Source organism: Athene cunicularia (genome assembly GCF_003259725.1).
Source record: "Athene cunicularia isolate RWA chromosome 2 unlocalized genomic scaffold, athCun1 chr2_part1, whole genome shotgun sequence".
NCBI lineage: Eukaryota > Metazoa > Chordata > Aves > Strigiformes > Strigidae > Athene > Athene cunicularia.
In genome coordinates this window covers 105373239-105396124 of record NW_020799095.1, presented here as the reverse complement: position 1 = coordinate 105396124, position 22886 = coordinate 105373239, and positions in this window count along the sequence as shown.

Sequence of the window (22886 nt, the reverse complement as noted above, 5' to 3'; positions counted from 1 at the left end):
TTCCCTTTGTGCATCAGGCAGAGAGAGGTTTTGTTTCATGCATCATTCATAAACTCACTGCTGGGATTCTACAAGTCACTACATCTCCCAGTCCTATTGCAGAAACTTAAAACAAAAAGACATGACTGTACAGTCTTCCTTTGTGGAAACTGGTCACAGGTGCCACATCATAAGCTGTTGCTGATGGCAAAGATGACACTTATTTTGAATACAAGGTAAAAAAGTAGCTATTTACTGTTGGGTCCATATCTTGAAAGTTTTGTTCAGTCACACTGTGTGCTGTCTTGCAGTATTATTTCACATGCTGAAAGAGGAGTCACCTGTACCCCTTGCACAAAGAACAGGAGAAAACAAAACCTCTGCTTTATGTGGAAAGCTGCTTCTTGAGAAATTGTGCACATCACTTAATCTTCCAGTCAATCAAAATCTTTTCTCTTACCCAGCTAGGTCATAGTCAGACCTCCTTCCCCTCAAATTCAGCCTATTCTTTTGCACCTGTTGGGCTTCTTTCCGCTCTTTTCTCCTCCTGTATTGCTCCACAGTGTGTAGTAGATCCTTTCCTCCTGTTTTTTCCACCATCTGGAACAACCATTCTGCGGCTGATTGAGTTGGGTTCATTTCACATCTGGTCTCATGGGACATCTATTTTCACTGGCCTGTGCCTCCTCTCCCAACAGAAAAATGAAAACAAAAAAACAGTAAAACTTTCATTCCTGAACTTCTTTGCAATCCCCCTATGAAAGCCTCTAAAATCCAAGATATTGTAGCAATCACCTTTCCTTCTAGCCTAGACCAGGTGTGAGATCCATTGTAACAAAGGATATTTGTATTTGTGTTGATAAATGTAACCCACAGAGACATGTTCTCAGATGTTTCTGGTAATGGCATATATATAATCCATCACAGTGAATTCTGGAGCAGGGCCTCAGGATGGGTGATGAATCCCAAGCTGAATTAGTTTATAGCAAGGCAAATGTGTGCTCCTATCTGTTGCCCAGAAATTGTTCCCTACAGATGGCTAGTCACATCTTTCACTGTGTTTTCACCTGATTAGGCAGGAATATAGGAAGTCCCTGATGCAGATCCCATGCAATCAAGAGAAACAAGAGGAATTTGATGGCACCCAGGAGAAAAATCCCATATTCAAATTTCTGACCACATTCCTCAAAGTTCCCCATGGGTCGAGGGACATTAGCTTTGATCTTGCAATGGGCCTTGCTGCCTCTCCCAGTGATCAACAGCTCATCTTGATCATATGATTGCTCTTGTTTATCACACCCAATTTGTGCATAAATGTTAAAGGATTCAGGGCCACAACAGAACACTGAAATGTGACATGTTTTTCATACCTTTCTTCAAATCTTTTTAGTAACATCTTCATTTGGTGACCTCCATAGAGCTTGAAAACAATGCACTTTTCAATACACTACAATACAGTATAATGTATATCTACAAGAAGGGCTGGAGGGAGGATCTGGGGAACTAAAGGCTTGTCAGTCTGACCTCGGCACCAGGAAGGCTATTGAGCAGACCATCTTGTGTGCAGTCATGTGGCACGTACAGGATAACCAGGTGACCAGGCCCAGTCAGCACGGGTTTATGAAAGTCAGGTCCTGCTTGACTAACCTGATCTCTATAATAACATGACTAGATTAGTGGCTGATGGAAAGGCTATGGATGCTGTCTACCTAGACGTTAGTGAAGCCTTTGACACCATTTCCCACAGCATTCTCCTGAGAAAATGACTGCTCATGGCTTGGACTGGGGTACACTTTGATGGGTGAAAAACTGGCTGGATGGCTTATCCCAAAGAGCTGTGGTGAATGCAGTTCAATCCAGTTGGTGGCTGGTCAGTAGTGGTGTTCCCCAGGGCTCAGTACTGGGGCCAGTTCTGTTTAATATCTTTATCAATGATCTGGACGAGGGGGATGGAGCACGCCCTCAGTAAGTTTGCAGATAACACCCAGTTAGGCAAGAGTGTTGATCTGCTTGTGGGTAGGAAGGCTCTACAGAGGGATCTAGACAGGCTGAATCAATGGGCCAAGGTGAATTGCGTGAGGTTTAACAAGGCTAAGTACTGGGTCCTGCACATGGGTCACAACAACCCCATGCGATGCTACAGGCTTGGGGAAGAGTGGCTGGAGAGCTGCCCGATGGAAAAGAACCTGGGGGTGTTAGCTGACAGCTGATTGAACATGAGCCAGCAGTGTGCCCAGGTGGCCAAGGTAGCCACCAGGGCAATAGTGTGGCCAGCAGGACTAGGTAAGTGATTGTCCCCCTGTACTCTGCACTGGTGAGGATGCACCTTGAATACTGTTTTGGGCCCCTCACTACAAGAAAGAAATTGAGGTCCTGGAGTGTGTCCAAAGAAGGGCAACGAAGATGGTAAAAGGTCTAAAGCACGAGACATATGAGGAGCAGCTGAGAAACTGGGCTTATTTATCCTGGAGAAAAGGAGGCTCAGGGGTGACATTATTGGTCTCTACAACTACCTGAAAGGAGGTTGTAGTGAGGTCAGTGTCAGTCTCTTCTCCCAAGCCACAAGCAATAGGACAAGAGGAAATGGCCTCAAGTTGTGCCAGGGAGATTTAGTGTGGCTGTTAGGAAAAATTTCTTCACTGAAAGGATTGTCAAGCATTGAAACAGGCTGCCCAGGGAAGTGGTTGAGTCACCGTCCCTGGAGGTACTTAAAAGATGTGTAGATGTGGCACTTAGGAATATGGTTTAGTGGTGGACATGGCAGTGTTAGGTTAACAGTTGGACTTGATGATCTTAAAGGTCTTTTTCAACCTAAACAATTCTATAATAATATATAGTTTGTGCAAAAAAAACCCCATCTGAAATGTCTTGGTGTCTACTGTAGTATAACTAAAGCAGTCTTCCAAAATAAACCAAAATTATGGATGTGTCAGGGAGCACAAGCTCAGAAAGATGCCCTGATTCTCTCTTGCTCTTCATCAAGGCTGCAGTAGCAGTTTCTTCCTGTTAAGGATCTAACAAGGACAAAAATAATAACAGAACCAGTATTAGTTTTGTGGTACCCTGACTTTTCTGCACTTTTCACTTGATGACCACTGAAGGAATTTAAAACAAACGTGGTCACACCACTGATGTTGTGTTACTAAGAAACCCAGAAAGACATTTAAGAGCATTGTTGCATAGGCTTTTCTCTGTCTCACTTTTATCTCAGATCTGTTTGGGGAAAGAATAGAAATGGTATTGAATAATGAAGAGATGAGTCCAGATGAACCTTTAGGCAGTTATTTTTCTGATCAGGTTGAGGGATATCATGAGTGAATATTATTTACATGGTGCTGAAGATTAAGTTTTGAAGTGCACTATTTTAAGTATTTTTCTAATTAGTTTTCTGCTACATTTTGGGATAGATATTACTTGGATAGTAGTTGTCTATAGTATCATGTAGCTTCTGAACTGAATTCTGTTTTCTTTACATGCAAACTCTTAGACTGTGGATGAATTAATGTTTTTTGACAAAACTAATGAAAATAAAGTAGAAGTGGGGACATGCATGGGTGGAGTGGTGTTAAGCTGACAGATACCATGTTTCCCAACATGCAGTGGAACTTGCTGAGTGTGTCAGTTTGTGTACAACATGCTTTTTATTGCTGTCACGATGAGCCAAGGGTGATAATGCTCTAGGCAAATCAGTACAGAAGAATTCATGCCTATCAGTTGGAGACAACTCCACTCATATGATATTAAAGGTGTGATATTTTTTTTGCGTGATGGCTGAATGGTATCTTCTGCCATCATGTAGTTCTTTCATTGCAAGTGCCTGTGCAATGTCCTTAAATGTTTATGTGAAGGCTGTGACTTGTTCCTGAGTGTTCCTCCACATACTGCAAAGTGAAGACATTTAGCCCTTTGACCTATGAATTACCAGCAGCCTTTCACTCAGCTAGCATTTAATTACTGTGCAAGTCTTTTCCCGTGGGTCTCCGGACCTCATTCTGTGATGATATTACCCCTTGTGAAACAATTTGCATAGCGCAAAGTATCAAAAAATGTAATTTTCATTGAGGCTGTTTCTGTTGAGGTGTAAATAGACACTCAAGATGTAAGGCACAGGGTACTCCCTGCTCCTTCCTCATGTTGACTCATAACCTCAATGGCTCTTCAGGCAGAAGGATCACCATGAGGGAAAATGAAGGGCAAGAAACACTACAAATGCCTCCTTAAGACTTGTATGGTATGTGAGGCAACTGCAGTTTTTCATAAAGCAGTAATTAAACTGAAACACATAATATAAGCAAAATCTCTGTATAAAAACTTTAGTCCAACCTATTCTCTCTGCAATATTTGTTACTTCCATTTGCCACATCCAAACCAGAAACTGTTTGGGGGTCTTCAGTGCAAAACTCGTTTGTTCTGTGAAAGGATGCTGTAAAATTAATTAATTTTAGGTCTGCTTTTATCATTTCTCCAGGGGACATAATAAACCCTTTTAGATTTTGTAAAGGACAGGCAAATAAAGGAATTACTGAGAAGGACTCAATTTCTGTCATCATAGCTCAATTGACTTGCTATCTCCAGTAGCTGCACCACATCAACTCCTTGCCAAAGAACCTGTCTTCCCTTCATTACAATTTTCTAAATCTGCTCCTTACCTCCTGAACTCTGTGGCATTTTATCTGGAGGACATATCAGTTCAAGGCAAGGGACAGGATCGTAGAGCTTTCTCTCCCTGAAGAAATTTAACCTTTTTGCTAGATTGACACGTCTGTGCTCTTAAAACCATTTTATACCTAAATCATGTCCAATTCAAATCCCCAAGCCCCAGTATTTCAATCCTGAGAGAAGGGGGGCAACTTATATCTAATTTTTTTGGGGGTAGGAGGAACGATGCCAAGAAAGATGCCAATTATGAACAGGACAAACTGTTTTTCACCTGCTTGTTGAGGCATATGCATAGACAAATCCTTAGCTGCTGTAAATTAGCGTAATTCCACTCACATCCAGAGAACTATCTCCATTTTCATTATCTGGATCTTTATTTTCAGGTACTGAGTGCATTACACAATTTCCTGTGTGAGGTAATTTGCATTCAGGCATGCTCCAGCTGCACAGTTCTATAATGTTTATACGCCTGTCATTATAAAATGCTGAGCGAACAATAACAGGGACTAAACAGAAGCATATGAAGAGGAGAAAAGATGCTGGATGAAGTGCATACCTTGCACAAATATTCAATGCGTTAAACTTTATTATTATTTTCAGTTATTTTTTTTAGCTAGACATAGGCAGCCAGTCTGCTGTAGTAGAAAAGAAATAGTCTCTCTAACAATTGGAAGAAATTTAAAAAATAAAGCTATGGCACAGCAGCTTTCTTCCTGCTGCAAGAGCTGAGAGAAAAATGCACTTTAAGGCTAAGCTTTTCAGTGTAGAGAAAGTAAAAAAATAAAGAGCCAAGGTTAGTGCAGGAAAACCTCAGTGTGTGCAATGAGGTTAACCCTGAAGGAAAAAGATGTTCACTGAAGTCCACAAAACGTCTGTTGCCACCTAGTCTATGTGTTTTACTTTAAAAAGCAGAACAACTGATGAGAGGGGAATGCAGAGGTAAAAGTGCAACTGTCAGAAAGACCAAGAGAAAGTAGCCGTTGAGATGAGGATGGGAAAGAAACAAAGAAAGAGAGAAACAGCACTGGGAAACCTTCTGTTCCTTTATGCAGAGAGCCGCTTGCAGTCTCCCTCTCTGCCAGGGTCTGAGGCATGCTGACTTCTGGCCATCAAAGCAGTCCAACCAAAACCTGTCAGAGACATCAGATGATCTACCCTGCTGGCTGCTGGTCTTAGGTGGGATTTTATGAAGCTGTCATTTGAAAGCCACTGACAATGATACATAAGGAGTTAACAGGAGTCATCATTTAGAGCTCCAAGTAGTTTTAACACCTGCTTTATGAAGTTTACTACAGAAAAGCATTAACTGTTCAAGCACTGCCACACTCTCTTTTGTCCTTCTATGAGAAGTTTATCTTTCTGATGAAGGGCTAGTAGCTGTTAGTGCAGCCCCTACTACAAGGAAAGTTGAATTTCAGAAATAAAATATTAGGCACCACTCACAATTTGTTAAAATGTGTTAACCTTGAAAAAATAGATCAGTCCTTCGGAGTGCTAAGGACTCAAGCATAAATAATTCTGGGTGTCCAAAGAGCTCTCTTAGTCTTTACTATTCAGATGGCAACGTTGCTGCCCTGCAATGAGGGTGCAGAAACAGGCTCTGCCATTCAGTTAACCAGTTGAGAAGCTCAAGTAACCAAGAGCACTTTGAGAACAGCCCACATTCTGAGGATTACTCATACATCATGTTCAATTGATATTTATGGACAACAAAGGCTGCAAAACAAAACTTAAAATACATGTAATTCTGTAAAAAAAATAAATACATATATGTAAAAATTCAAAATGGTTGAGAAATACTGAATTCTGAGTTTGAATAATTACCCATGAGAATAAATCTAAGTAAATTTAAGAAAGCAAAATATTTTAAAGAAAGAGAATGCAGATGCTTCAAATAAACATTTACGGCCCAGTTTCAGCTGACCCTAGAGAGCATGCTTTCTAGAGAAGTAGGTGCAACCAAAGTCAGCCAAATAGACATTAAACATTAAAAGACATTACACATTGCATCTGAGCTTAGAGATGTTTTGTTCAGGCTTAGTTCAAGCTAGCACCAGAACTAGAAGTAATATTCCTGCATCAACATGTCACTGAATGCGGACAAATAGATGCTGTGGACTGACATAGCCATACAGATTCCTGATCCCAGCTAGTGTCCTCATATGAAATGAAATTGCACTCTATGAATGTGCCATCTTGAATCAACAGTAGTTGAAGGGTTAGGAGTGCAGCACAGCTGGGCAATAACAAGAGAGGCCACTGTAAAAAACATTTTTTTCCACATTTATGCAGGATTGCAATGAGGCTTCCTGTTGGTTCTTTTCCCCCTGTCTTTGGAAATTAGGAACTCTAAAGACAGAGAGGACCAATAATTTTCCCCTCCAAAGGAAAGAAATAGAAAGAAAATGGGTTTTCTATTCATTACAAAATCTCTTCAGTTGAAGTCATGTTGCTAAATCCCAGCTGGGATGCACTTTGGTCTTCCTTCATTTTCAGCCATGTAAATAAGTCTCACAGGTCTGAGGTCAAGAGACAGTGCTATTTCTCATCTGTATTGGGTTTGTGTGGCAAGGTTTTGGTAGCCGGGGGAGCTACAGGGGTGGCTTCTATGAGAAGCTGCTGGAAGCTTCCTCCATGCCCAGTAAAGCCAGTGCCAGCTGGCTCCAACATGGACCCACTGCTGGCCAAGGCCAAGCCCATCAGCGATAGTGGTAGAGCCTCTGTGAGAAAATATTTAAGAAGGGGGAAAAAAATTCTACTGTACAACAGCAGAGGAAGAGAGGAGTGAGATTATGTGAGAGGGACAACTCTGCAAACACCAAGGTCAGTGAAGAAGGAAGGCAGGAGGTGCTCCAGGCACCGGAGCAGAGGTTCCCCTGCAGCCCGTGGTGCAGCCCATGGTGGGACAGGCTGTGCCCTGCACACACGGAGGTGAACGGTGGAGCAGAATCCACCTGCAGCCCGTGGAGGACCCCACGCCGGAGCAGGTGGATGTGCCCAAGCAGGCTGTGAGCTGTGGGAAGCCCGTGCTGGAGCAGGCTCCTGGCAGGACCTGTGGACCCATGGGGAGAGGAGCCCACGCTGGAGCAGGTTTGCTGGCAGAACTTGTGAGCCTATGGGGGACCCACGCTGGAGCAGTTGCCTTCCATGGGAGGGACCCCACACAGGGGAAGAGTGTGAGGAGTCCTCCCCCTGAGGAGGAAGGAACAGCAGAGATAACATGATAAACTGACTGCAACCCCCATTTCCCCATTCCCCTGTGTCACTTGGGGGAAGGAGGTAGAGAAACGAGAAGTAAAGTCGAGTCTGGGAATAAGGGAGGCATGGGGGGGAAGTGTTTTAAGGTTTGGTTTTATTTCTTGTTGCCGTACTCTGATTTTGACTGGCGATACCTTAAATTAATTTTCCCCAAGTTGAGTCTGTTTTGCCTGTGACAGTAATTGGTGAGTGATCTTCCTGTCCTTATCTCAATGCAGGAGCCTTTCGTTATATTTTCTCTCCCCTGTCCAGATGAGGAGGGGAGTGATAGAGCACCTGGTGTCCAGCCAAGGTCAACCTACCACATTACCTAAAACTGGAGCTTTTATAATGGGATGATTCTACTCCAGTCATTTTATTTTTGAAGACATGAGACCTGACTAGAAAAACAGAAACTTTAACCCAAGCGACTCCAAACATTCTTTATGTTGTAGAGAGGAAATAAAGTTTGAAACCCTAACCTCACAACAACTGCCTCAATTTCTAATGAGCCAATCAAAAACCTGAGACATTCCAGATGTTCTAAGACTTTGGAATTCAGATTCAAATTCCACAGTATCAAGCCACTTTTAAAAATAAATATGAAATGTGGTACAGATTTAGACAATTTAATCCACTGAATTTTTCTCATATCCTGTATAGACAAGTTGTTTTGCTATTCTCATCAGTAATGACTTTTGTAATTGGATATGCTGTGAAATTCAGCTCCTCTTCATATTACCAGTTTCTCTGTTTGCTTTTTGATGACTGAATTATCTCATATTCATCTGGACTTTGTCAATGAAAAGCTTGTTCTTATTACTAGCCTTTGTTGTTTCCTTACTTGATTTTGAGTCAAATTCCTTTCTTGTAAATATGTATCATTAACATACTTGATTAACTTATTAAACACTGCAGCACAAGCTCATGATGTGTTTGTCTGATGTGATTTTTTTTCATTTTTAGTCAGTTCATTGCAACGGAAAGGCTGCATGATGCAGAGGGACTGCAGGGTACTGCATAAAGCTCTCTTCCTGTAAAGCTGTGGTTCAAATCCAGTCTCCTCAGTAGCAGCTTTAATTATCACTGTCTGACAGTTTTGGAGAAGTATTGTTTTGTTGCTACCTCATAAAACTAGGACTTGTTTGTGTTAAGACTTTGTTGCAAAAAGTGAAGAATCACAGAAAAGTTGCTTTCTTCTAATATTGAATAAGGGACGTTATTCTAACAAAGGAAACTGTTATTCCCTTTGGCTTTTCTTATATCTTCTCTTTCTACTGCACTATAGAATTTCTGCTGTGAATTTTTTTCCTGCCTTCCCCGTGCTTATCTTTTGCTTATTAACTACAGCAACTGTAAGTCTGCTTACACCACAGTCTGACCCTGGGCAAGTCACTGTGTGAGCAGGCATCCTTTTCCCAGCTGCAGCAGTGCCAGCTGAAAAGGTTACCATCCAGACCCTGCCCCCTAGCTACCCATCCTTGCCAGAGGCAATCCAGCCTGAGCTGCTTTTGGGAATGTACTTGAATCCAGCTGGGTTCGCAGAGATTTACTCACCACTGTCTTAAGCAAGGCCCACTTGTTTAGGCTGAAATAGGTTGGGGTGCTTTGCCATGAGCAGCTGAGGTAGCCTGGAGGAGTGGTAGCTTCTGCTGGGAGAGTGGTGATTAGCCCCAGGCACTGGGTAAACTGCAGTAGCTCCTTCTGTCAGTTTAGGTGTAGGTAAAAGATGACACATGTTCACACTCTTTTGGTCAGCATACTTTATGTCTCCTTTCTGTAACGTGGGGTTGATACCGTTCCCTGCATTTCATGCAAGGTAGAGTTCATCAACATCTGCAAACTACTCCAAGAACAGGGGTGGAAAGCACAAAGAAAAGTCAGAGCATGGTTATGAATTGGTACGTCAGATCCTGACAGAGAGGTGATGGTGGGCATAGCTACTGCATAGTTACTGCCTAGCTACTGCATTTTAGCCACAAAACTAAGTAAATGGTTTGTTTCCATGCTAACTATTCATGGCAGAAAAAAGAATTGCATCTCCCAGTGTCCCTGGAGGAAGGGCCTCATGTGGCTGTTCAGCTCTGCGTGCAAAGTGCATGCCAGACTATAGGTCACAGCAACTCCTTCCACCCCCACTTCCAGACTAGAGAGTAGATAGGTCATTTTTGCCTTCCGGGCTCTTCTATTTTCTTGTTCGTGCAAGCTCAGTTGGGCTTGCTAGTATATTAGGGACAAGAGGAATGGGCACTCGTGTCTGCCTGTTTATTGTGCAAGACATAAATTGCTGGTCTCCCGTAACAAGAAAAATCCCTAGAGGAACAAGAGATTTCTCTACCCCCACACCATGCTTCTCTACATGGATGGACAGGACAGGTCAAAATGTGATTCTTCATGATCAGTGCATCTTCCTGTTGGTGCCTCATCAGTGAAGCAGCTGCAGGGCTCCTGAATGCACTTGGCCATCACACTGCCCTACAGACAGACAACATCGGTGCACAATTCCTGGCATATAAATTGTTCCCTGACTACATTTGAAAAACTGTTTCATGGCAATGTGGGGGTGTCCTCCAAGCAGAGTTGAGCAGGCCTGTTAGATCAGGTTTCTGAAATGGGAATTTCAGAATTTCTCTGCAGTGTTTGTGTACTGAGAAAAGTGCTAACACTCTGGGAATAAAGTCACTCACTGTGATATTCTCAGGAAGACAGTAGAAAAGGTATGTCTATGTTAGGAGGTCTGGGACACACTGTCTGTATTAATTAAGAACTGAAATTGATAGTCTCCAGTAGAGATCCTTGTTTCAAGATTTACTCAGCTTCAATTCATATGAGCCATAAAGAATCTGAGAATTACTTTTGTAAAGAAACTATTCAGACATTGTTTCAGGAAAAAATGAGGCAACACGGTAGAAGGTGACACTGTCTCTTTGCTGTCTCATAGATAAAATAGCTCTCATGCTCCAATAAGAAAAATTCACTCCTTTGGAAGAATTAGTGAGGGAACATAAATGGTCTCTATTGTGTGGGAAATCAGTCTTGATGATTGCCACTGTCTCTGCTGGCTTTATACTTGTCAATCTCTGCAGCTGATAGTCTGGGGTCTTGCACAAGTACTAAACTAGTCTTTAAAAAAGTGTAGAGCAGTTGTATATGATATGCACCACAGGACAACCTGACTGTGTGAGTGGCAGATTTTCAAATTGCAATATGTACTCTATAAAAAATCACACTTTCTTTTAGAACAAATGGGAAAAAAAATATTCTCGTGTTTATCAAACTGTTGGAGCTACATGACAACAAGCAAGAAGTCCGGAAACCATGGAAAAGAGGGCATCATAATCCATAACACTGCATAATTAATCATTTTCACAAAAACATAGTCTTAAAAGCCTTGAAGTGTTTATAAGCTTCCAGTGGCCTATTAATAAAACACAGTCAAAATGGAAATTAACTCCTTAAAATATGATGGTAGGTAAAATGAAATTTTCCACAAGATAAAATTAGTCTGAGGGCATGAGTCTCTTTGTCTCCCAATCCTTTAGAAAGAATCACTGAATAAATCTAACTTTTGATTTAAACTGAAGGTATGTACAATAGTGTATGGGATGGTAATTAGTTCTACAGAGCAGGAAAAATGTTAGCACAGGAGCCATGCAGTCTAAAAATAAAACTGTTCCAATGGTTTAGCAGATTGACTAAACAACACAGTTTCTGAAGGCAAGAAGTATCAAGAAATTAAGCATTTCTCAGTGCTTTGTGATAATTTTTCCATTGCCTATCACATTTTTTCTTTAAATAAAGCCTAACTGGTTTACAATACACACTCATCATTTCACGTGCCAAAAATACCATCTATTAGGGGACTATTAAGGCAATGAAATAATCCCACAGAAGCAAGAAAAACTGTAGTTGCAGATTAAACCTCTATGGTTTAGTATAAAGGGCACCACAGGAAGACATTAATGTGGAACCTAATTTTGGAAATGTAATGATAATGATTATTTTCCAACAGCTAATAAGAATAATCAGCATTTATACTAGCGTCTTGCCTCCTATATGATCTGGATGTATACAGTACTGCTGAAGTGAAGCTACCTTTTGGGTGAATGGGGAAAGTGGAGGAAAAGTAGGTCTGTGACAAGCTGTAGATGAGTGCTGGTAGGAGTGCTCCAGTTGTCATGAAAAGGGATGTTTATGTGGGTGGGTTCTCAGCTTGGGGGGCTGAGCTAAAGCAGTACTGAGTGCTTTAGCAAAGCTCAGGCTAATGTCTACCTAAAGTGAAAGGAGGTGAGTATGGAGTCTTCATAGTCTTTTAATTCCATTTCTGGTTGAAGAATTTGTTTCATTTTGGTTTTAGTTCATTTTTCAGTGTTTATTATGTTAAGTAAATACTGAAAACAGATCATATTATTGCTTTGGTAGTAATACACAAATAAAACTGATGTAAACTCAGATAAAATCATGTAATAATGCTCTTATTAAGCTTCAGAGAAAGAAGCATGTATCTGTTGAGCTAGTCCAAAGGTTCAGGAAATTAGTCATATCTAATGCTGTTACTTCCTCAATATTACAAAAGCTGCTATGTATCGATCATAGACTGAGTCAAAAACTGGGTTCTCAAAACATTCAGTGGATTAAGGAGTGATGCTGGTCATCACTAAACCACCGTGCCTGAATTTTTAAACTGTAGTTATCCATACATTTTAAACTTTCATCAGCCAGCAGTTACAGCAAGTTACCCTGTGCTCTCCACAGCTCCACTACTCCACTGTGCTGGTCTCAGCTTTCGCTTGTGGATGAGGCCATAAATGTTGATGTGGCTGGAGGGTAATAAGATTGGGAACCCAAGCAGGTTAAAATTAACTGTTGTTTCATAGAATCATAGAATGGCTTGGGTTGGAAGGGACCTTAAGACCATCTAGTTCCAGCCCCCCTGCCATGGGCAGGGACACCTTCCACTAGATCAGGTTGCTCAAAGCCCCGTCCAACCTGGCCTTGAACACTGCCAGGGAGGGGGCAGCCACAGCCTCTCTGGGCAACCTGTTCCAGTGCCTCACCACCCTCACAGTACAGAATTTCTTCCTTATATTAATCTAAATCTACCCTCCTTCAGTTTAAAACCATTACCCCTCATCCTATCACTACACTCCCTGATAAAGAGTCCCTCCCCATCTTTCCTGTAGCCCCCTTTAAGTACTGGCAGGCAGCTATAAGGTCTCCCCGGAGCCTTCTCTTCTCCAGGCTGAACAACTGCAACTCTCTCAGCCTGTCCTCAAAGGGGAGGTGCTCCAGCCCCCTCATCATCTTCATGTTCCTCCTCTAGACCTGCTTGAGCAGATCCATGTCTTTCTTACACTAGAGGCCCCAGAGCTGGATGCAGTACTCCAGGTGGGGTCTCACAAGAGTAGAGTAGGCTATGCTGGTAGAGTAGTAGTAGTGCTGGCCACACTTCTCTTGATATAGCCCAGAATGCGGTTGGCTTTCTGGTCAGTGAGTGCACATTGCTGGGTCATAGTCAGTTTTCCATCCACTAATAACCCCAAGTCCTTCTCTGTTTCTCTCTCTCTCTCCTTCTCCTCCCCTGCCCCAGGTTAGTTTTACCCAGGATCCATTCCACACTCCATACCACTGTGTGCCTTCCCTAGCACTAATGCTCTCCCCACAAAGAGGAAAGAGCTCTTCATCCACCAGCTGCCTGAGCCAGGGGAGAGCAGGGCTGTTTCCACTGGTAGCCGTGTCTGAAGCGTGTGTTTGACACTAGCTGCCACCACATGGCTTTTGCTATTCCACTGGGAGCTGAGCTGACTGCAGGTGGCACAGTCACAGTGGTGACCTAGATAACCAGGATCTTGGCCCAGATACAAGCCCAGTTTTCTGTCCCTAGGGAGCCTGGTTTCACTGTGACGCAGGTAAAAATGGAAATGGGGTTTCTCATCCCAATGTAAGCTTTCTAACAGGTCACAGGCCACCGTTTGGCCCAGAAAGCAGTTTTTCCTCAGGTGCTATCTACGCAGTCCCATATGGATGGTCATAAACCACCTTCTCCTGTCCTCTGCACTAATCAAATATGAGCCAGCTCTGGCCTCACAAAGGTTAGTTGCATGGTTGTGCTCAAGCCAGTAAGTTATACTGACAAGAGCTTTGCAGTATGTGCTAACGCAGCTAAACAGTGTATGCTCCATCAAGGGGCAGCACAGCCAGAATAAGGCCATAAATAATGACATCTGTCTGGTCAACACATGCTCAGAGTGGTAAGACAGGTTATGAATCAACTGGTTTGATAGACACTGGCATAAGCAAACTCTTCCAGTACCTGCTGACTAAATGCTGGGCTCTAAACTGCCTAAAGCCATGGGAATGAGACTGACCTATTGCATTTGCAAGCATTAGTCTTGGGCTCAGAAGAGTTGTATAAGATCATAACTGAAGTCTTGGAAACTTTCAGCTTACTCTTTATCTTTCTCTACTATAAAATGTCTGAATGATTTTCTGGAATCAAAACCAAAACAAACCTAAAAAATCACTGCTGTGCTAAGATCTGTATTCCAGATTATAGTACAGACCATATTTTTATGGCAGTTTTTAAAGCAGAAATGCAGGTAGAATCTTAACTAAAAGTTTGCTATAGGACTCACATTATTGGTTGCCAATAACTATCATACTGCATACGGTTAAATATCACCTTCTAAGCCTGCATTTAGCAATATCCACCAACATTTAATGTTTCTTTTTATAAGTACAACGAAACCTGTACATGCTATGTACATGGATGTTATGTTATGTTTAATACATAAACTGCATGTAAACTTATTAACATGTTTACTATGATATTCTGATTCAGTTTCTTTCATTCTTCAAATAAGTTCTGTGTAGAGAAAGGAGGTGATCCCGGGGTATTTTACATACACACAGTAATATCAACGAAGTATCAGAGAGAACACTGCAGCCCAAGTTATTTAAAAGTATTGCCTGCATGAGAAATCAGAATCATGCATATGGATATGAGATTGCCCCAAAATGGGATTATGACATTAGGGAGAATTCAAAAGCATGATGTTACGGAGTTTTATTCTACTACATTGCCCCATATTTAGGAGGATATAGTTGGGTGAATGGAACACAGTCTGTAATGGGAATATATTGGTTAATGAAGGCTCGTTGCACATGGGGCCAGCCTCATCACAGGCCTAATTGGACACAACAGCACCGATCTCACTGGTGTTGTACCCACATATGCTGGCAGAAAATCTGGCCCCATGCCTGTAGGCAATGAGCAGTAATGTTAGAGCAAATATGAAAAAGAACAACTCTACTAATGATTTTGAACTGAGATCACTGGTGACACAGTTCAATTACAGCATTAGTTCCTGGTGTCAGAAAGGGGTTAAAATGGAATGTAATGACTCTTTAGCAGATAGATTTGGAGCAATTAGAAGTCTGAAAATGTCTCTCCATGTAACTAAAAATATAATTGCTTTTGAATAGCTAGTCTATAGAATCTTTTTTCTTCTTCTTTTTTTTTCTTTTTTTGCACTGGAACTGTGAGTTTTACTCCTATTACTCATCTACACCGACTTAATTGATTGAGGTTCTAAACCCCAACCCTCTAGTGAGTGCTGATGAGGTTTTAAATTACTCTGAATTGCAAGCACTTTAAAATACAGGCAAGGAAGTGTGCTAAGGCAATACAGCATATGGAGTGAAGTGGTGGGTTTAGATTATCTTGGTTTCACATCACTGCATGGAACTCCGCTAAGGCCACCTTGGAAAGGGCAGCATTGCCCGCTGTTAATCACAATGTTGTTCCTATGCTCTGTTGTCTGCAGTGGTTTCCAACCAGCCACCAGAAGTGTGTAGAGCTTGTGTTTGTTATCCCTGGCTACATCAGTATGGTGCCTGAGGCTGAAATATTTTCACTGGAGGACGACCTTGCCATCCCTTCTACACTTTATTTGAAAACATGCAGGTCAGGAAGGAATGAGTGGGAGTGGGAGAGGACTAGTTTCATGAAGGAGTCTGACACTTCTCCACCAGGGTCTTCCCTGTTTTCCTGGCTACCTTCTACATCACAGGTCCAGACCAACACAGCATACACCACAGCAGCCTTTTGGTAGATAATATTCTGTTTTCATTACCTTAATTCTGGATCTTCTGGGAGTGATGGGGTTTCTGGGATCTTTTCATCACAAAAGGTCCAGCTTTTGAGGATCAGAGCACCTGCAGCAGGAGTTCCTAAATGCTGAATAGAGACATTTGTACTGTACTGAAATGAGCAGGAGTGCTGATGGGATACAAAGCAGTCATATGTGTCCATGTGTAGATGGACCATGCTGCACATTTATTTTAAGCAGCTTTTCAGACCAGCACCACTCTTCTGCAGTGATCCCCTGCCTCAAAGGGACGGGATGCTCCTCTAAATTCTGCACTAAGAACAGCAGCGTTTCCATATGACAAGGAGCTGGAGAGACAGATCTTGCACTTCCCTCCTTCCACACCTCAGATGTGTCAGACTTCAGGAGAAATTCAAATCCAGAAAGTGATGTCTTTCAGCTGTCAGTGTGTGATCATAACCCATTGATGCAAAATAGACCCAGAACTACTCTTATCAGGGTTGGAGTCAAGCAAAAAAACCAAGGACTTGAGCAAATTCCACTCGTACACCTCACATGAGTTAGAGGGGTTCCTCCTGTAGGGGCTGGTGAGATGCTGCTGCCCTTCCATGCCCTCCAAAGAGTCTGAAAGACATACTGCAAAGCTGCTGGGGCAGAAACTCATCAGAGGGCAGCATCAGAGGAGCACATAAATTGTCATGCTGCCAAGCATCCTCTCTTCTTCCAGTTTTTTAAAATTCATTTTTGCTGTGAGCAAACTTCATTGATAGACATGACAACAGAGGAATATTGATAGCTCTCCAATAAACAGCTACCTCCCAGGTGTCAGATGCATGAGACAAAATGCATTATCAGACTGGCTCTGCCTGAAATCCCATAGTGCTGGCATGATCTTGTTCAGACATATGGAATTGGAGAGACCAAGAAACTTTTTGAGCTAAACCTTAAACACTGAAACTCTAGCAGTTCTGAAGAATGTTGACCCAAAATGGGAGCACAGGCGCAATGTTGGCATGAAGAGCTAAAGCAAATATACACACATTTCTATCATTTTTACAGCGTTACCAGATGTTCTGTCTCATCTTCTGCAGTGCTAATGTGGGTAATGAGGCTGGCTGAAAACATCAGGTCACTTGACCTTGAGTGGAATTTTCCTCATTCCTGTGAACAGCAAGGTTGCATTCGTTAGCTAGGGAGGCAATAAATGTTTATGCCCAATTTAAGCAATTGCAGACAATACCTATTATGTTTGGAGTAGTGGTTTTTAACAGAAAAGATGAACTGAAAAAAGAAAGTATAACTGCCGGTTTATTAAGACATAAATCCATGGAGGTTTAATTGGAAGGAGACAGGTGAAGGAGAGCAGTACTCTGCCTTCTTCCAGAATTTCTCCCACATAACATTCCCAGCAGAGCATTAAGTGCCAGCATATTCCACCAAGGACACAAAAGGAAGAGAGATCTTATTACAAGCACAGTCTTCACTGGGTATTCAGTGATCTACAGGTAAGATATTATTACTGACATTTGCCACTTCTGAGAGTTGATTAATTGTTCTGGGGTTATCAAATATATCTCAGCAGAGTCCAGCCTGTTTGTTTAAGAAGTGATCAGTGTTGGATGCTTGTTAGTGATTCCCGATAATTCAATTTTTTTCTCCTGACCACATTTTAATTTTCACCTATGCAACCCTTACATCAATTTTCAAGTGATATTATAGCACTCCACAGTTGCAGGAGACAACACAGTCGATTGCAGCAAAAGTCTAATAACTAGAAGTTCCTGGATTCAAGCTGTGATTAGCCATTAACCTATCGTGTGACCTCAGACATGTGTCTTAATTCTCTTTTCCCTGAGTTTAGCTGTCTAATTTGTTTTCAAACAATTGCAACACCTAGCCAAAAGATTAAGAGCCTCCTGTGAACCATCTATGCTGAGAACACAGAATTAGTAAACAATGACCAGAATTAGAAAACAAAAAGGATCACAAAAGGAAAATGAGGAAGGTAATGGATGCTAAAATAATTACCAAAAAGGAAATAAAAAGGTTCATGTGAGTGCCCAGTTGTACTGTCTTCTCTTTAATACTAAACAAACCTTTTTTTGAACAAACTCATCAGCATCTGCTTCTTAGGGATTTCTTTTTCTTCTTCCAGACTAACAAATCTGGCATCCAGGTTCCTTTTAGAATTAATGTAATCGTATGGCTAGAGCAGATGAGAACAAGTTTCTTTCCATGTCTAGAAGAACCTGGTAGCTCACTCAAAGCTGCACTGGCAACTTCAGCTTCTACCAATGATTTTCCCAGCCTCTCCCATATGTAAAGTAAATCTGTATAGTAATTAAAAATGTGGAAGACACTGTTTTGCAAATTATGTGAGCCCAGTTTTGAAACCCTTTTACATTATTCTAGAAACAAAAAGAGATTTCTGAGACAAGGAATTTCAAACATAACTAGATGCAAGACTTGCTTGCACTGATTTAAACACTGAGACCTCTAAATATGGAGCCAGTTGTAGGTGCTCACAAATTCAGTTGTTCTGATCATTTTGGATCAAAAACGTAGCAGGGAGTGATCCAGGAACATCACAGATGGCCAGAGAAAAGGCACTCTAAGCTTGGATGTGCTCTAATGCCACACCCGAGCAGAGTCCCAGTCACTCCAGCTTCACCATATCCAAAGATAAACACATAATCTCGATGCATTATGGATTACACCATGTTAACCATAACATTTGGATCATCATCTCCTTAGATATCTCTGTGTCAGGGTCTGTTTTGCACTGCATGGTCTCAGTCCTGTCTCTGCTATTTCTACTTCTTTCCCCTGCCTTTGTACAGACTTCTATGCCTGTGGCCAGTTATAAATTAATCTCCAAAGGAAAAAAAGAATAAACTTGGAATTAAAATATTTTGTATCTGGATTGATTGCATCTTTTTCCATAATTACTGCTCCTCTCCTGCTCTGTATGGCTAAGATCCCTGAAGGAGGGTTGTTGCTGGCCACACATGCATTCTCATGTGCTACAAGCCATATGATGAGTCAGTGCTTTACCCTTCTTTCACCTTTCTGGCCAGTCCATGGCACTGACACTCCACCAGACACTTGAGTCTTGTAAATGCCCTTCAGCACTCCTAGCTGAAGCACTTCTGAATTACTCTGCTGCTTTTGTCTCTGGTCCCTCCTTGGCAGAAAGGAATTCCTAAACATGTATTTTCTTTCCTTAATGTGTTGGGTTTTGTTTTTTATGGGTTTTTTTGTTTGTTTTTGTTTTTTCCAGAACCACTTCTTCCTATGTGCCTAGAGAGAGCTTTCTGGTGACAGTCTAAGGACAAAGTCAAGGCAAGATTTGTTGGTACTAGCATTTAATAACCCCACTGGTATACTGTAAAATACAAGCTCTTGGGCACACAAGTCTTTTTTTTTTTTTTCAGGACAGCTCATACATGATGCTTTTCATTGGTAGGCCTCAAAGCGCTTGACAAATGAAAGCATTGTCATATTGCAGATTGGGAAAAGAGGTGTGGAGCAGGAGCCGAGCACAACAGGGGCATGATCTCATGGCTTTTAGGAAGCGCTGAAATGTAAATAATGAAGAGAAAGGCAGAAGGCTGCATACCTAACCCTTTCACCTCGGCATTATGCACTAGGATCTCCCCTGCCTGACACTGCCAACACAGCGTTATCCTCCATGAACCGGGTAGTAATTTGAGATACAATATTTTAATTATTAATAAAAGGCACTTGGAGACATCATGCCCTATTAGAGAAACCTCTTACAGCAAAACTCTGCAGATGGGGCAGAATGTCAGCTTAAATGATACGATTAATATTTATGCAGCTTGATAAGCTAGTTTAGATCCTGGCCCTCACTGGGTTTCTCTGGACATGTTTCCCTGCTTGCATCCCTTTCCTCCCTCCTCTCCCTCCTCCCTGCCTCCATTGTGTGGCTGCTGCCACTGCCATAGCTCTCAGACTCCAAGGTCAAGTTTTGAATCTAGAAGGGGGTTGAATGCTGCTGAGCCATAAACTGGAGCTCCTGCCCCCCACCCCCTCTTTCCTGCACCTCTTTGCAAGGAAGAAGAGGAGGGGAATCTGCTGGCATCTATTTAAGTGCAAAACAAGATGTATGGAAGCACAAAGCTCAGATGGTCAATCTTGGATTAGGATAGCGGGTTTAAGTTTTGACAGGGCTTTAGGTGATGCAGAAGGAGAACAATAAGAAACTCAAGGTAGAGAAGCTCCTGAAAAAGATTAAGTGATCCTGTGAAATGGTTCTGCAAGATATAATAGACCAGGGAGCATCATTTTTATACGCTCTGAAATTTAAAGGAACAGGCATCTAACACATCTATCATGATTTTGTTCAAGAAAACTTCCCCTATTTTTCCAGTAGTGTTGAGTTGCCTTATTTTACCTCTCAGTGACAGTATCAGCCTAGGGCCTATCAATACATCACTGTGGGACAATTCACTCATGGCACACTTTAAATGAAATATGCACAAATTGGATTACAGCCCCAAAGCGCTCAGTAATTCATGCTTTCACTGCATAAAAACAAGTGTGCTTGCATAGAAAAAGCGGCACTGAATTTAGTATAAAGACTTGCTTTTCCAGTTTTATGTGATGAGAGCAGACAAAAAAGTGGTGTTTTGCCTATTCGACAGCACTGACCTTAAGCCTCCCCTTCCGTGAGTGAATGAATACAAGGCTGTGAGCATTAGAGGGCAGCACAGTAACACTTTCCCACCCGCAAGGAAAGGATTTTAGGAAGCCATCACTTCCAAGTGGTCCAGTTCAGACAGTTCTGTCACACCTCCAGGAGTTTCACATATCTCCCATTAAGGTATCTCTTCTCTGAAAGGGCTGCAGAACAAAGGGTGGGGAGAGTGTTTGTCACAGGAACAGGTGAAAGAACAGTAACTTTCACATTGTGGCTGCTGCTGAAGTTCCTGACCTTACAGATTCTCTAATGGCAAAGACTTATTTGTCCATTTGTGGCTTGCTTGCTTTGCTCTCGTTTTATAAAGCTTTTAATGCTGTTTTCTGGGAGAGGGCAGAATCAATGATTAACATACCAGTTGAGTTGTGATTGTAGCATATTGTGTCTTCCAGACACCCAGAAAAATTCTGTCTTTGGAAAGGGCAAGTTTAAACATGAAAAGAACTAATGATCTGTAATAATGACAAATCACCCTGTGTGTTATCTAATTTACTAGCGCCAGGCACCTTGGCAATTTTTGTGCTCTGAGGAGGAGACTGGATCTTGGTAAATAATCCATAATTACACTATCGTCAGATGAAGATTGATTCAAGAAGGCTATTTTTATCCTGCAGGATCTGAAGGGTTTATTCTTTTCCTTCCTTCTTATGTGACTAAGTCACTTTAATTGTGACAAGATAAGAATATGTGGTATTGAAATATACCTGAAAATGTTACAGAACTGCTTCATGGCCCAGACAAGTCAGAAGACTGATCCAATTATAACAGGATGATACAGCCCCAGTTCCTGACTAGGTGTCATGACAAGCCCAGCTGGAGATCCAGACCAGCAAGTGACCTCCAGACTGTCATTGTGCAGTCCAGTGGGCTGGAAACAAGGCTAATGAGGAGGTGATCAGCTCCATCCCCAAGCAGCCAGAGTTCCCATCCCTGATGCATGCCCACTCCATCCTTCCCACCGCACAGCAGCCACCTTAACAGAGGACCAGCACTGATCAGAGGCAAATGCTGAGCATCTCACAACTTGCTGTACCAGGCTGTGAGTATCCTCAGGCGATATAGCTGAGGGAGGTTTAGGAGGCATGAGTGACACAAAAAAAGGCATGCCCAGAACCAAAGGGAAGCAAGAAAACTCTTTCACAACTAATTAGAATGGTGTGGTGTCCTACCTCCATCTTTCCAGCAGTGGTAAGAAAAAGAAAGCCTGTGAACAGATGCCTGAGGCCTGCAACACACATTAAAAAGACAGGAAGGAAAAAAGAAGAGAAAAAAAGTCTGCTTGCATACTTTCGGCAAACCAGCTGAGTGAAGGCTTGTATCATTGAATTAGCTTTTAAATCAACCAGATCTTCCACAGTCGAGGCCAATGCTTTCATTCTTGTACACTCAGTTTGACATCCTTTACCCACTCATTCAAACACTACCCGCTATCACTGACCTGTGCTGCAGGGTGCTTGACAAAACAGTGAAAAAACAAAAACATACGCAAATTAAACTTGGCATGATAGGTCTTTCTGCCTATGTAGATCAACAGCCTTGCCTTTATCGTGACTTTCTTCAAAACAAATTTTCCTTTCCAGCAGACAGTAATTTAGCATTGTTCAGGGAAAACTCTTATTTCGTGCATTTAATTGTACTACAGATGATTGGAATCTGAGTAAGGAAACAGACATTTACGTGAATAAACTGAGTATGAATAGTCTTCTAAAACTTGATTTGGAGAAAAAAGATACAATGGTTGCTTCTCGATTGCCTCTTGGAGCAAGATTTGGCTTCTATTTGACACACACGTGCTTTTGATTTATGTGACCAGGTTATCTGGAGCAAAAAGTGTGTCAGGCTGGTTATCATCTTACATGGAACTGTGATATAACCAAATACATGTACGGATCATATATATATATGTGTGTGTGTGTGTGTGTGTGTGTGTGTGTATATCCACACACACACATATATATATAGATGACTGAACTTCTCTTATTCATTTGGCCTTCTTGCATCTACAGACCAGTGGTTCACGGGGAGTATCACCACTATCCATTGCACTGGGCTTTCTCCAACACCTCTATGGTAAAGCCTTTGGAAATACTAACAAAACACTAATTAAAACCCAAACATGGATGTCAATAACTATATCATGCTGTTGCAGTTATAGTGACAGTGCAGGATAAGAATTC